Source organism: Herpailurus yagouaroundi, unplaced genomic scaffold, assembly GCF_014898765.1.
Source record: "Herpailurus yagouaroundi ecotype Mexico unplaced genomic scaffold, PumYag 100, whole genome shotgun sequence".
Classification (NCBI taxonomy): Eukaryota; Metazoa; Chordata; class Mammalia; order Carnivora; family Felidae; genus Herpailurus; species Herpailurus yagouaroundi.
Genome location: NW_024412391.1, coordinates 7102637 through 7116905, shown reverse-complemented (window position 1 = coordinate 7116905; position 14269 = coordinate 7102637). Strand labels below are relative to the sequence as shown.

Below are 14269 nucleotides of genomic sequence, written 5' to 3'. Positions count from 1 at the left end.
AAAGGCAACCTATGGAATGGGAGAAGATATTTGCAAATGACATATCTGATAAAGAGTTAATATCCAAAATATATCAAGACACAACTCAACACCCCCAAAATGAATAATCCAATTAAGAAATGGGCAGACGACATGAAATAGACATTTTTTTTCCAGAGAAGGCATACAGATGGCTAACAGGCACACAAAAAGATGCTCAACATCATTCATCATTAGGGAAGTGCAAATCGACACTGCAATGAGATACCACATCGCACCTGTCAGAATGGCTGAAATCAACAACACAAGAAACAACAGGTGTTGGCGAGGATGTGGAGAAAGGGGAACCCTATTACATTGTTGGGAATGCAAACTGGTGCAGCCAATGTGGAAGACGGTATGGATATTCCTCAAAAAGTCAAAAATAGAACTACCCTGTGATTCAGCAATTACACTATTAGGTATTTTTCCAAAGGATAGAAAAATACTAATTCAAAGGGACATAGAGACGCCCAGTGTTTATAGCAGTATTATCTACAATAGCCAAATAATGGAAACAGCCCAAGTGTCCATCGACGGATGAATGGGTAAAGAAGAAGTGGTATATATATACAATGAAATGTTATTCAGCCATAAAAAAATATGAAATCTAGTCATTTGTGGTGACATGGCTGGAGCTAGAGAGTATTATGCTAAGTGAAACAAGTCAACCAGAGAAAGAAAAATACCATGTGATTTCACTCATATGTGGAACTTAAGAAACAAAACAAACAGACGAAGGGTAAAAGAGAGAGAGAGGCAAACCAAGAAACAGACTCTTGACGATAGAGAGCAAAGTGATGGTTGCTAGAAAGGGAGGTGGGCAGGGGGATGGGTGAAAGAGGTGATGGGGATTAAGGAATGCACTTGTGATGAGCACCTGATGACGTATGGAAGTGTTGAACCAGTGTGTTGGATGCCTGAAACTAATATGACACTGTATGTTAACTGGGATTTTTAAATTTTAAAAAATAGTCGTGAGTTTGATGATTTTGCCCAACTGTAGGCTAATGTAAGTGTTCTGAGCATGTTTGAGGCAGGCTAGGCTAAGCTGTGATGTTCAGTAGGGTTTATAGGGATGTAACACCACCCTAAACTGAAGATCTGTACAGGTACAATATTAATAAGTATTCAACACTTACTACACACGTCACTGATTTATATACTTGACATGAATGATCTTGTTTAACTGTTTCCACAGTCCTTTGAGGTAGTGGTTATTTCATCCCTATGAGATGAGAGAAATGAGGCACAGAGAAAGTATGTAACTTGCCGAAAGTCACAGAGTAGAGCTGGGTTACTTCTGAGTCTGTATCCACAGCCCTTGCGTATCACCAGCTTGCACTATGGCCTTTCCAGTGAAATGGGTAACATGGTTCCCTGGAGCCCATGGGGTTAGGCCGGTGGGTCTTCACACTTTGAGTCATTGACCCCTCTGCGATACAAATGGACTCCCAGAAAAACACGCATACGCCGGGTTAAGTTTTCCCGGCCAAGGAAGGGACGTTGAAAGCATAGTGCCAGGCTTCTACATAGTCTAAGGCTAGTTTTCAATTCAAATAATACAAAACAGTTTTTTCCCCTAAAATTTATTTGGCTGTTTATAGAGCATAAAAATAAACACATAATAAACATAGGCACTCCTGGGTCTTGCTATTAATACAAAAGTAAGTGCATTAATGAATAAATTTGGAAGCACTTAAGGCTGGCAGTCATCACTTCAGACACACAATGCTGGACTGGCAGTAATTATAATAATAGTTAAATCTCTGCACAGAGAGAGGCAACAGAGACCGAGGAGCATTAGGACGTTTTTCCCCGGGAAGTCATGGAACAACTACACTTGGCCACAGTACCCAGAACACCTGCCTTTGCAGAGCACTCCGCCCTCCCTTGCTTTCCAGATAGTTTCATACCAAAACTACAGTTGTTTGGGACCGAGCTGTCACACACGGAAGCCACAGGGGACTTCAGTTTTATCTTAAACATCTACTGTTTTGGTCACGCTTCGTACATCTACCCTTCTGGGTCAGAGCTCCCTGGCTTTCCTTTGGTGAACCATTTTTCCTTGACTCAACCCGTGTGGATTGTGGACAGAGAGGGGGTGCTCTTCTCTTTCTCCAGAGGTGGAACATGTGACCCAGGCCTGACGAAGCAGGAGCAGGCGGTCACCCAAATTGATTCAATCGGTGTGGGTCTGGAGACTCCTATGGAGGTGTTAGAAAAAGGTGCTTTCTTCTGTGCTGGAATTCTCTGTGGGAGAATGAGGGCTCAGAGAGCCTCCGAGGGGCTGGTGAGAGCAGAGCTTAGGGAGGGAGGGGAAGGAACCGTGTCCTGATAACATCACCTGGGCTCTTGGATCAAGTCATGCCTGAAAATCATCCTGAGACTTTTCTTTCTTTTTCAAAAATTTTATTTGAGAGAGAGGGGTGGACAGAGGGAGAGAGAGAGAGTGAGTCTCCAGAAGCTCCACACTCGGCATGGAGCTGGACGCGGGGCTCTATCCCATGACTCAGATCATGACTTGAGTGGAAATCAAGAGTCAGACTCTCAACCAACTGAGCCACCCAGGCGCCCCCTGAGATTTTTCAATGACAAACCCAAACCCTTGTCTCATGCCAGTTTGAATTGGGTTTCTGTCAGTTGGCACGGGGAGTCTTAACTGACGTTGCATCTAACAGACTGTAGAACTTTGTATTATCTATGGTAGCTCGTGCCACTGTTTTTAAACATTCCTTTTTATCTTAAAAAAATCTAGTTCTTCTTTTCAAAAATACAGTAAATATTTTTTAATGGGTTTCTGAAATTTTGTTTAAATTTTAAGTAGGCTTCATACCCAACATGGAGCTTCAACTCATGACCCTGAGACTAAGTCACATGTTCTACCAACTGGGCCAGCTAGGTGCCCCTAAAATATAGTAAATCTTAATGATTTTTGAGCACTTCGAGAGACCTCCACAGATCCCTAGCTGTTAATTGCCATAGTTGCATATATTGCTTTCCCAAATACAGCACAGTGCTTATGGGTGCGCACATGTCCATAGCAACCAGGCAAAGACAGAAGAAGGTGCCATAGAATTTAGATGCCAGGATCATGCACCAGCCGCCTGGGGCAACGGATTCTGAAAATGAATGTTTTAGCAAAATTATCTGTTATTACACGATGCAGACTTCAGAATCGTTGAAAAGTAGACAGAACCTTGAATGCTAAATCCCCAATACCAAAGACTAATTATATTACCTGACTGTGTTAATTTGTCCAACAGCCATTTATTTCATTCTCCTTCCATCTCATCAAGTCAGATTTTTTTCTTCAAAAGCCTTCATATCTAATACCCATGCTCCTGAGTGAATTTTGGGTCCAAATACATTTGGTAGCCACCAAAGAAAAATGAAGATATTGGAAACATTCCGGCTCCTTGTTTACTTTGAAAGAAACACTTAATCTTTCCTTAAAGTCCACAGTTTATTGAGCTTGACATTTTATAATTTTTGTACTTTACTGAAACGGGAAAAGCAGAGACATTTAAATGGGTTTCGCTTTAAGAGAAGTTGGTATTTGAGAAGCAAGATTTATGAAATGACTATTTGAGGGAGTGATTATGTATGTTTAAAAAAGATTTTTCACTTTAAACAAAGCTTCTTCTATGTTTCCTATTCCTAATTAATAGTCACCCTACCAAGTAAGCTACTTGACTTAATGTATAAAACTTTACTTAGAATTCTAGAATTTCAGAGCAGGAATAATGCTTGAAGATGATTTCACATTTGTATAAGCCAAGGAAAGGTTGGGTTAAATAATTTGTCCCGTCAGTGGTTGGTTGGTTAGTAGCAGTTGGAAATTTGTTGCCAATAGACCCATCCTGTTGCCAGTAGAAGACTTCTTCTTCTTTTTTTAATTAAAACGTTTTTTAAAATGTTTATTGGGGCGCCTGGGTGGCGCAGTCGGTTAAGCGTCCTACTTCAGCCAGGTCACGATCTCGCGGTCCGTGAGTTCGAGCCCCGCGTCGGGCTCTGGGCTGATGGCTCAGATCCTGGAGCCTGTTTCTGATTCTGTGTCTCCCTCTCTCTCTGCCCCTCCCCCGTTCATGCTCTGTCTCTCTCTGTCCCAAAAAAAAAAAATAAATAAACGTTAAAAAAAATTAAAAAAAAAATAAATAAAATGTTTATTTATTTTTTGAGAGAGAGAAACAGAGCATGAGCAGGGGGAGGGAGACAGAATCAGAAGCAGGCTCCAGGCTCTGAGATGTCAGCACAGAGCCCGATGCGGGGCTCCAACCCACAAACTGTGAGATCATGACCTCAGCTGAAGTCGGATGCTTAGCCGACTGAGCCACCCAGGTGCCCCCACCTTCTTCTTTTTTTTAATGTTTATTTTTTAGTTTTGAGAGCTGAGAGAGAGAGTGCACTAGTCGGGGAGGGACAGAGTGAGAGGGAAACACAAAACGGAAGCAGTCTCCAGGCTCTGAGCTCTCAGCACAGAGTCTGATGTGGGGCTTGAACCCACAAACCGTAATATCATGACAAGCCAAAGTCGGATGCTTAACCGACTGAGCCATCCAGGTGCCCCCATCCCACCTTCTTTTTGAAAGAAGTTCTTCATGGGTTGCCTGGCTTGGTCAGTCAGTGGGGCATGTGACTCTTGATCTCTGGGTTGTGAGTTCGAGTTCCATGTTCAGTGTAGAGATTACTTAAGAATATAAGTAATCTATTTTTGGGGGGGCGCCTGGGTGGCTCAGTTGGTTGACCATTGGACTCTTGATCTGAACTCAGGTCATGATCCCAGGATTGTGGGATCGAGCCCCATGTCAGTCTCTGCCCTGAGCATGGAACCTGCTTGGGATTCTCTTTCTCTCTCCCTCTGCCCCTCCTCTGCTTGCATGTGTGCGAGTGCGGGCTCTCTTTCTCTCTCTCTCTCCCTCTCTCTCTCTCTCTCAAATTAAAAGAATCCTTTAAAAAAAAAGAAAATAAAAGAGGTTCTTCAGGAACTACCCCCCAAAAGAAGTTCTTTTTTTAAATTATTTTCAAAAAGTAATCTCTGCAGTCATTGTGGAGTTCAAACTTAGGACCCTGAGATCAAGAGTCACATGCTGCTCTGATGGAGCCAGCCAGACACCCCAAAAAGTTCTTTAGAAGAAGAAAAATGATATAGGTTAGAAACTCAGGTCTACATGAAGAAAGAAAGAGCATTAGAGAAGGAATAAATAGGGATAAAGTAAATCCTTTATTTTCTTATTCTTTAAAAAACAATTTTTTTACATTTATTTATTTTTGAGAAATGGAGTGAGACAAAGCATGAGTGGGGGAGGGGCAGAGAGAGAAGGAGACACAGAATCTGAAGCAGGCTCCAGGCTCTGAGCAAGCGGTCAACACAGAGCCCAACGTGGGGCTCGAACTCATAAACCACAAGATCATGACCTGAGCTGAAGTCGGCACTCAACCGACGGAGCCACCCAGGCACCCCCTTATTTTCTTGTTCGTAATCAACCTATCAGATAACAGTTACTCAAAATAATAATTAGAAACAATGCATTAGTTGATTATAATTTATGGCTAAGAAAATGAATGCCAGTAATATTATATGGAATGGGAAGGAGGGATTGTGAGTACCCTATTATAATGTCTGCATTAGGGATATCTGGGTGGCTCAGTAGGTAGAGCATCCAAGTCCTGATTTTGGCTCAGCTCATGATCTCATGTTTCATGAGTTCAAGCCTTGAGTTGGGCTCTGTGCTGACAGTGTGGAGCCTGCTTGGGATTCTTTCTCTCTCCCTCTCTTTCTGCCCCTCCCCTGATTGTGCTCACTCTCTCTGACAAAATAAATGAATAAACATTAAAAAAAATGCCTGCATTACCCATGGAGTAGGATAGTGTAATTTGGAAGGGGACCTGGATTAGTTATAAATATTTATGATATACTCTAGGACAACCACTAAAAACAAAAGTTAAAAAAAAACTTGTATAATTGATATGCTAAGTAACTGGAGAAAATGGAATCATAAAATGCTCAGATAAAAACACAAAAGACAGGGGGCGCCTGGGTGGCGCAGTCGGTTAAGTGTCCGACTTCAGCCCGGTCACGATCTCGCGGTCCGTGAGTTCGAGCCCCGCGTCAGGCTCTGGGCTGATCGCTCGGAGCCTGGAGCCTGTTTCTGATTCTGTGTCTCCCTCTCTCTCTGCCCCTCCCCCGTTCATGCTCTGTCTCTCTCTGTCCCAAAAATAAAATAAAAACGTTGAAGAAAAAAAAAAAATTTAAAAAAAAAACACAAAAGACAGAAAAGAGTGGAAGAAAAAAAAGAAACAAAGAATAAGGGCAATGAGCAGAACACAGTAACAAATATGGTAAATATTAATCTGATTATATCAATAATCACTTTATTTTTTATTTTTTGAGAGGGAGATATGGGGTCACAAATGGAGAGAGAGAATCTTAAGCAGAAGCCATGCCCAAAATGGAGCCCCATGCAAGCTCGATCTTGTTACCATGAATGAGATCATGACCTGAGCTGAAATCAAGAATCAGATGCTTAACTGGCTGAGCCACCCAGGCACCCCCAATAATCACTTTAGATGTCAGTGCTCTAAATGCACCAATTAAAAAACAGAGATAGTCTGAGTAGATCAAAAAAACCAAACTAAACCAAACCCAAGACCCAACTATATGTTGTTTGTAAGAAACCCGCTTTAAATATTAAGTGGATAAAGGAAAAGATACACTAAAAGGAAAGACAGATAAAAAGAGATGGAAAAAGATATACCATACTAACACTAATCAAGAGAAAGTTGGAATAGTAATATTAATTTCACACAAGTAGACTTCAGAATAAGGAAAATTAACGGGGATAATAAGAGACATACCCCAAAACAGAGCATCAAAATATGTGCAGCAAAAACGGACAGAGCTGCAAAAGTGGAAACAGATGAATATACTGTTATGCTTGGAGATTTCAACACCCGTCTATCAGTAATTGGCAGAAAATCAGTCAGGACGTCATTGCAATGAATAGCATAATCAATCAACATGATATAATTGACATTTATAGACTACTTCATCTAACCACGGAAGAATACACTTTTTTCTCAAGGTCACACAGAACATTCACAATGATAGACCACGTTCTGGGCCACAGAACACGTGTTAACACATTAAAAAACCAGACATGAGAGTGTCTGCTCTCAGTCCACAAAGGAATTAAACTAGAAATCAATAATAGAAAGAGAGCTGGAAAATCCTGAAATGCTTGGAGGTTAAATGACACACTTCTCAATAAGACATGGGTCAAAGAGGAAGTCTTACAAAAAATTAAAAAATCTTTTGAACAAAATGAAACTGAAAATAAAACTTTTCGAAATTTGTGGCATGTAGTAGAAGCATGACTTAGAAGAAAATTTATAGTATTGAATGCTTGTGTTAGAAAAGCAAAGTAACCTAAAATCACCAATCTAAGCTTCTATTTTAGGAAACTAAGAAAAAGGGAAGGACAAAGTAAATCTCAAGTAAGCAGAAGAAAAATAAAATTAGAGCAGAAATCAGTGAAATTGAAAACAGGAAATGAACGAAGTAAAAAAAAAAAGTTTTTTGGAAAGATCAATACAAATGAAAAAAAATTTTTTTTGAATTTATTTTTGAGAGAGGGAGACAGAGCACTAGCTGGGGAGAGGCAGAGAGAGAGGGAGACAGAATCCCAAGCAGGTTCCAGGCTCTGAGCTGTCAGCACAGAGCCCGACGTGGGGCTCCAACTCATGAACCATGAGATCATGACCCGAGCAGAAGTCAGGCGTACAACTGACTGAGCCAGCCAGGTGTTCACCGTTTTTTTTTTTTTTTAAAGATCAATAAAAGTTGATAAGCTTCTATCCAAGCTAACTAAGAGAAAAAGAGAGCAGACAGAAATTACTAGTATCGAAAATCAAAGAGGGGCCATCACTACTCATCCTTTGCATATTAAAAGGAGAATAAAGGAATATTTTGAGTAACTTCATGTTTATAAATTTGATAATCTAGATGAAGTGGACCGCATCCTCGAATCTATCAAAACTCATACAAGAAGAGATAATCTGATTTTGCTTTTATCTATGAAAGAAATTGAATCAGTAATATATAACCTTCCAAATTAAAAAGCACCAGACGGATTCACTGGTGAATTCTCCCAAACATTTAAGAAAGGGATGGTGTCGGGGTGCCTGGGTGGCGCAGTCGGTTAAGCGTCCGACTTTAGCCAGGTCACGATCTCGCGGTCCATGAGTTCGAGCCCCGCGTCGGGCTCTGGGCTGATGGCTCAGAGCCTGGAGCCTGTTTCCGATTCTGTGTCTCCCTCTCTCTCTGCCCCTCCCCCGTTCATGCTCTGTCTCTCTCTGTCCCAAAAATAAATAAAAAAACGTTGAAAAAAAATTAAAAAAAAAAAAGAAAGGGATCATGTCAATTCTCTACAATTTCTTTGAGACAGTAGAGGCAGAGGGAACACTTGCTAATTAATTCTGAGGCCAATATTACCCTAATACCAAGACCAGGGAAAGACTTTTGAGACAAGAAAACTACAGACCAATATCTCTCATGAACATTGATACAAAAATCCTCAACAAGGGGCGCCTGGGTGGCGCAGTCGGTTAAGCGTCCGACTTCAGCCAGGTCACGATCTCACGGTCCGTGAGTTCGAGCCCCGCGTCAGGCTCTGGGCTGATGGCTCAGAGCCTGGAGCCTGTTTCTGATTCTGTGTCTCCCTCTCTCTCTGCCCCTCCCCCATTCATGCTCTGTCTCTCTCTGTCCCAAAAAATAAATAAACGTTGAAAAAAAAATTAAAAACAAAAACAAAAATCCTCAACAAAATATTAACAAATCAAATCTGACAATGTATAAAACAAAGTGCACACCACAGTCAAGGGGGATTTATTCCGTGTGAATAATCATCTGATTATATCAGTAGATGTAGAGAAAGCATTTGACAACATAGTGCATTGAGAATGATTTTTGTATATATGTATTTGTAAGTGTCTATTTTTGTACATCTATCTAAAGTCTATACAGCAAAATTCTGACAGATGAGTTTTATTTTCTTCTTTTTGCTTTGAATTTTCTGAATTTTCTGTAAAATTTTCTAGAAAAGAGTACTAGACATGACTTTAAAAACCTTTATTGGTTTGGCTAGGGTCCACTACTAGAAATGCTTGTTAAAGGATCACAGCTAAAGGGAATAAGGTCACAAGTCTTCTAGTGCCCTGTTGATGGGGGCGAAATTGGGAAGTGGGAGGAGCTTCCCCTGGTAGAGTGCTCAAGTGGCCGATTGTGGACAGGCAAAATGCAGACAACAGAGCAACACAGAAACGGGTCCCCATCTCTTCCCTCTAGTCTCATTTTGTATAAACCTTGGTAATTGCTGTTATCAATGGAGAGAGATCAGTTTCTGTCTTTTTTAAAAAAAAATTTTAATGCTTATTTTTGAGAGAGAGAGTGGGTTGGGGGGTGGGGGGGGACAGCAGGGGAGGGGCAGAGAGAGAGTGAGGGAGACATAATATCTGAAGCAGGCTCCAGGCTCTGAGCTGTTAGCATAGAGCCTGATGGGGTGGGGCGGGGTGGCTCCAACTCACGAACCTTGAGATCATGACCTGAGTCAAAGTCAGAAGCTTAACTGACTGAGCCACCCAGGCCCCAAGATCAGTTTCGTTTTGAGATCAATCTCTAATGTCAGCCTAAGCAAGTGAATCTGTACAAGTTAGTCGTAAACATGAGCACGTGCAAACACACACACACACACACACACACACACACACACACATGCACACACACACACACACAATCTTTACTACAATGCCGAAAATTCAAAATATAGGTGTTTGTAGTATTGACTCTTATCAATCTAGATTTTTTTCAAATTTACAAACAGTGCTTGCTGTATGGTTTTGTGAAAGCCTAAACCAGCTTCATTTTCAGTGAGCTGTCTGTCAACCCCGTCTGGTCTCTGGAAAGGTGTTTTTCAATTTGGGTTCTAAACTAACTACTTTCACTTCAGATAGACTCATTGTCATATTCTGTACACAGTCATGCATCTTACCTCAGATTATTTCCTCTTGGGGTTGGTTGACCTTCAGGGATATTATAGGCACACTCTCACCATGTATCTCCACCTCTGACCCTAGGAAGTCACCTTTCTTTCCATTGTCTCTTCTAGGGTCTGTGGCAGATTCACAGTGCCAAGAGGTGGCATTTAGAGTTAGCTATATCTAGATTTAAATCCCTGCCCCAATATTTACCAGCTGGATGAACTTTGGCAAATCACTCTCTGAGTGGCTCCCTTCACCTGATAAATGTGGATAGTATTGGTTTATAAAATTCTCATGATGATTAAGTCAAAAGTCATCTATGCAATGCCCGGACTGAGTAGGCAACCAACAAATGGGGGCCTGATGCTCATAGCCTTCCCTTCCAGTTATCTGAGTTTATTCTAGAGGTTTTCCTGACAGGATTATCCTGGCCCTGGTCCACAATCCTTGCTTCTTCTCTGGCTCTTGGTCCTCTCTCATTTTGTGGACGTTTTGGGTCCCGTTATCTTGATTTTACATTCTGTTGTTGTGATTCTAGTTCTGGTGGGTGACTCACCCTATCCCTACCATTCCCGCTCAGCTCAGGTTAGAGCCCCACCTTTAGGTCCTCTCATAGCCAGCCTTGTGAACTTGGCAAAACCATTTAAGGTCCTGAACCACACCTGTGCTTCTTTATAGCCCATGCCTGTCAGATCAAAACATAATGATCCAGTTGAGGGAAGAGATGGCGTTTTGCTTGCACATGTCATAAAAAGATGGAAAATTTAAAGCAATGAACAGAGAAATCTGGGAAAGCCATGGCTTTTTTTTTTTTCTCCCAAAAAGAATCTTCACTGTCAAAAAGAGTAAGGCAAAAATATACAATTCAAAGCCCTGAGAGACAGAATTATCTCTAAGGAGAACACTTTTAATTTTGGATGTCAGTGATTCTTTCATAGATTTTGGGCTTTTGAATGAATTTGTTCAGTTGGAACCTAGGGAAGCCTGGCTGCATGAGAAATTAATTATACACATAAAAGTTCGAATATGAGTAACTTTATTATCTTAATATAGCTATTGTTTTTAGACAATTAAGTAATACATGTTTATTGTACAAAATGTAGAAAATACCGGGGCACCTGGCTGGCTCAATTGGTAGAGACACTTGATCTCATGGTCGTGAGTTTGAGCCCCATGTTGGGTGTAGAGATTACTTACAAATAAAATCTTTAAAAAAATCTAGAAAATATAAACCCTCTAAAGAGAAAAAATCCAGGAAAAATCCTAACATTTTGATGTATTTCCTTGTGATTGATTTTTCTTTATAAAATTTAGACCATATTTCATCCACAGTTTTATATTCTACTCTTTGCACCTAACAGCATCTCTTGAGTATTTTTCTACCTCCTAAAGACTCCTTTATTTTTTCCTTTATTTTTTTAAAGTGTCATTTATTTGGGTAATTTCTGCACCCTATGTGGGGTTGAACTCATGATCCCGAGATCAAGTGTCGCATGCATGAGCTAGCCAGGCATCCCTAAAATTTTACCTATCATCTATCCATCTGTCTGTCTGTCTGTCTATCTACCTCTGTATCTATCTGTCATCTATCTAATGTCTACATCCAGTGTGTGTCTCGAACTCACTACCCTGAGGTCAAAAGTCACATGCTCTTCCTACTGACCAGCCAGGCACCCCCTTAAATACTCCTTTAAAATGTTATTTTAATGACTTCTTATCATTCCATTGAATGACTATGTTATGATTTATTCATCTAACCCCTGTTGTTGGACATTTGTGAATCCCGTTACAAATAGTACTTCAGTGTAAATATTTGAACCTTCATTTTTGAGCATGGATCCAATTAGATTCTCTTTTGAGCATGTTACATTCCCAAGGTCCTCTGGCTACTTGTGGAGCTCTGATTGCTGTTCATGCTGCACCACTGGGGTCGACTGCAGTGGGGCTAAATGACCACAGATGCTTTGGGTGGATGGTTCTCCCTGGCAGAACTATTTTTATTCCCTTCTAGGAGGGGGCTCCTCCCAGGGAGTTTAACTGCTTGGCACACGTGAAATGGTAACTTGACAAAGGCTTGCTGCTTGTTATGAATGAGCTTCTTTCTGTGTGTCAGCTCCTGCAGGCTGTGGCTGTGGGAGCTCCCTGTAATGAAGTGCCCCGGGGCAGTGCCCCCAAGTCCCACATAGGTCTTTGTTGGCAAGTAATTCCCTTTCTGAGGCGAGGTGCTTGCAAGGCCTGTGGGAAATGGAGGAGGAGTGGAAATTGGCACACCCAAGGCTCTCTCTGGTGAGACTGCTCTGCGATGCCAAGTTGGAGTCTGGGGTTGGCTGGGTGAGCCCTGGCCATGCTGTGGGGAGCCAGGGTGTGTGTGTGTGTGTGTGTGTGTGTGTGTGTGTGTGTGTGAGAGAGAGAGAGAGAGAGAGAGAGAGAGAGAGAGAGAGAGAAGGAGGGAGAGAGAGAGAGAAAGAGAGAGAGAGAGAGAGAGAGAGAGAGAGAGAGAGAGATGGGTAAATAAGGCCTTCAACCCCTGAAATTCTCTGGTGCTTTCCAAAGATTATATACATTTTTCTTTTTAATGCGATGATTCCTCTTTGCAGTAGTCTGCTCAGGTGCCAGAGCAAAATACCACAGACTGGGGGGCTTCAACAACAAAAGTCTATTTTCTCACTGTTCTGGAGGCTGGAAGTCCCAGATCAAAGTGCTGGTCATTTAGGTTCCTGATAAGGGCTCTCTTCCTTGTTTATAGATGGCTTTGTCCTCAAATGGCTTTTCCTCTGGGCCAAGAGAAAAGAGAGATCAAGGGAAAGATTAAGACATTGAGAGAGAGAGGGAGGGAGACAGAGATCTCTTCCTTTTAATTTTTTTAATTATTATTTTTTTTTATGAAGCTACCGGTTCTACCAGGCCTAATCCTTATGACTTTATTTAAACTCTGTTACCTCCTGGGGCGCCTGGGTGGCTCAGTCGGTTAAGCGGCCGACTTCGGCTCAGGTCATGATCTCAAGGTCTGTGAGTTCGAGCCCCGTGTCGGGCTCTGTGCTGACAGCTCAGAGCCTGGAGCCTGTTTCAGATTCTGTGTCTCCCTCTCTCTGACCCTCTCCCGTTCATGCTCTGTCTCTCTCTGTCTCAAAAATGAATAAATATTAAAAAAAAAAGATAATCCTTAAAAAAAAAATAAATAAACTCTGTTACCTCCTGAAGACCCTATCTATAAATACAGTCACATTGAAGGTTAGGGTTTCAACTTATGAATTTTGGGTGTGTGCAAACATTCAGTCCATAACATTGTTACCCACTGCTCTATTTTTTTCCTATAACATTTATCATCTTCTACAATACTACATGACTTATTTTTTTATTAAGTTGGTTATTATTTGTCTCTCACTACTAGAATATAAGCTCTATGAGGTCAGGAATCTTTCCTGGTTTTTCACTTATGTTTCTTCAAGAACCTAGGAGAGTGCTTGCACATGCAAATGTGGAAGAAATGAATGAGGTCAGCAACCATAGCTGTCAAGGTGAGAAGAGAGAGAGCTAGAACTACTGGTAATAAACAGAAAATTCCAGGAAATAGCAATATCTAGGAAGGGAAATTGGGGCCTGTCCTGTCCTATCCCAGAACTACTAATGCCCTGTCCAGCAACATGTGGATAATTGCACTTGATCAGGAAGATGGGGAGGAGACACTCCACATCATGGTCCAAACTTGGGTTCTGTTAAATTGTTATGGGGATTGTGCTGTCTTAATCTGCTTGGGCTGCCACCAAAAATCCCATCAACTGTGTGGCTTAAAAAATAGAAATTTAATTTCTCACAGTTCTGTAGGCGAAGTCCAAGATCATTGTGCTGGAATGATTGAGTTCTGATGAGAACTATCTTCCTGGCTTAAGGGTGACCACTTTCTCTTTGTCCTCATGTGGCAGAGACAGAGAGAGGAAGGCGAGCTTTGTGATGTCTAATCCCATCATGGGGACACCACCCTTATGACCTCATCTAAACCTAAATACCTCTCCAAGGCCCGTCTCCAAATACTATCACATTGGGTTTAGAACTTCAACATGTGAATTTTGAGGGGACATAAACAGTCCCTAACAGATGATGGAACTGGTGATCAAACACTTACAGGATCCAGAGATGAGATGTCAGGTCAGGGAGTAGAACAAGATACTGTCCACGTAGACCATGACTCCTCAGTCCAGGAGGTGAACGTCTA

General features: G+C 41.5%; 1 long non-coding RNA gene across 1 annotated transcript; it reads right to left on the bottom strand.

The window, feature by feature from the left end:
- Positions 1-12692: 12692 nt before the first annotated feature.
- On the bottom strand, positions 12693-13997 carry LOC121028236 (uncharacterized). Its single transcript, XR_005789134.1, has 2 exons — positions 13872-13997; positions 12693-12830 (listed from the first exon to the last, which is right to left on the bottom strand). It is a non-coding gene; the product is annotated as an uncharacterized LOC121028236 (long non-coding RNA).
- Positions 13998-14269: the final 272 nt, after the last annotated feature.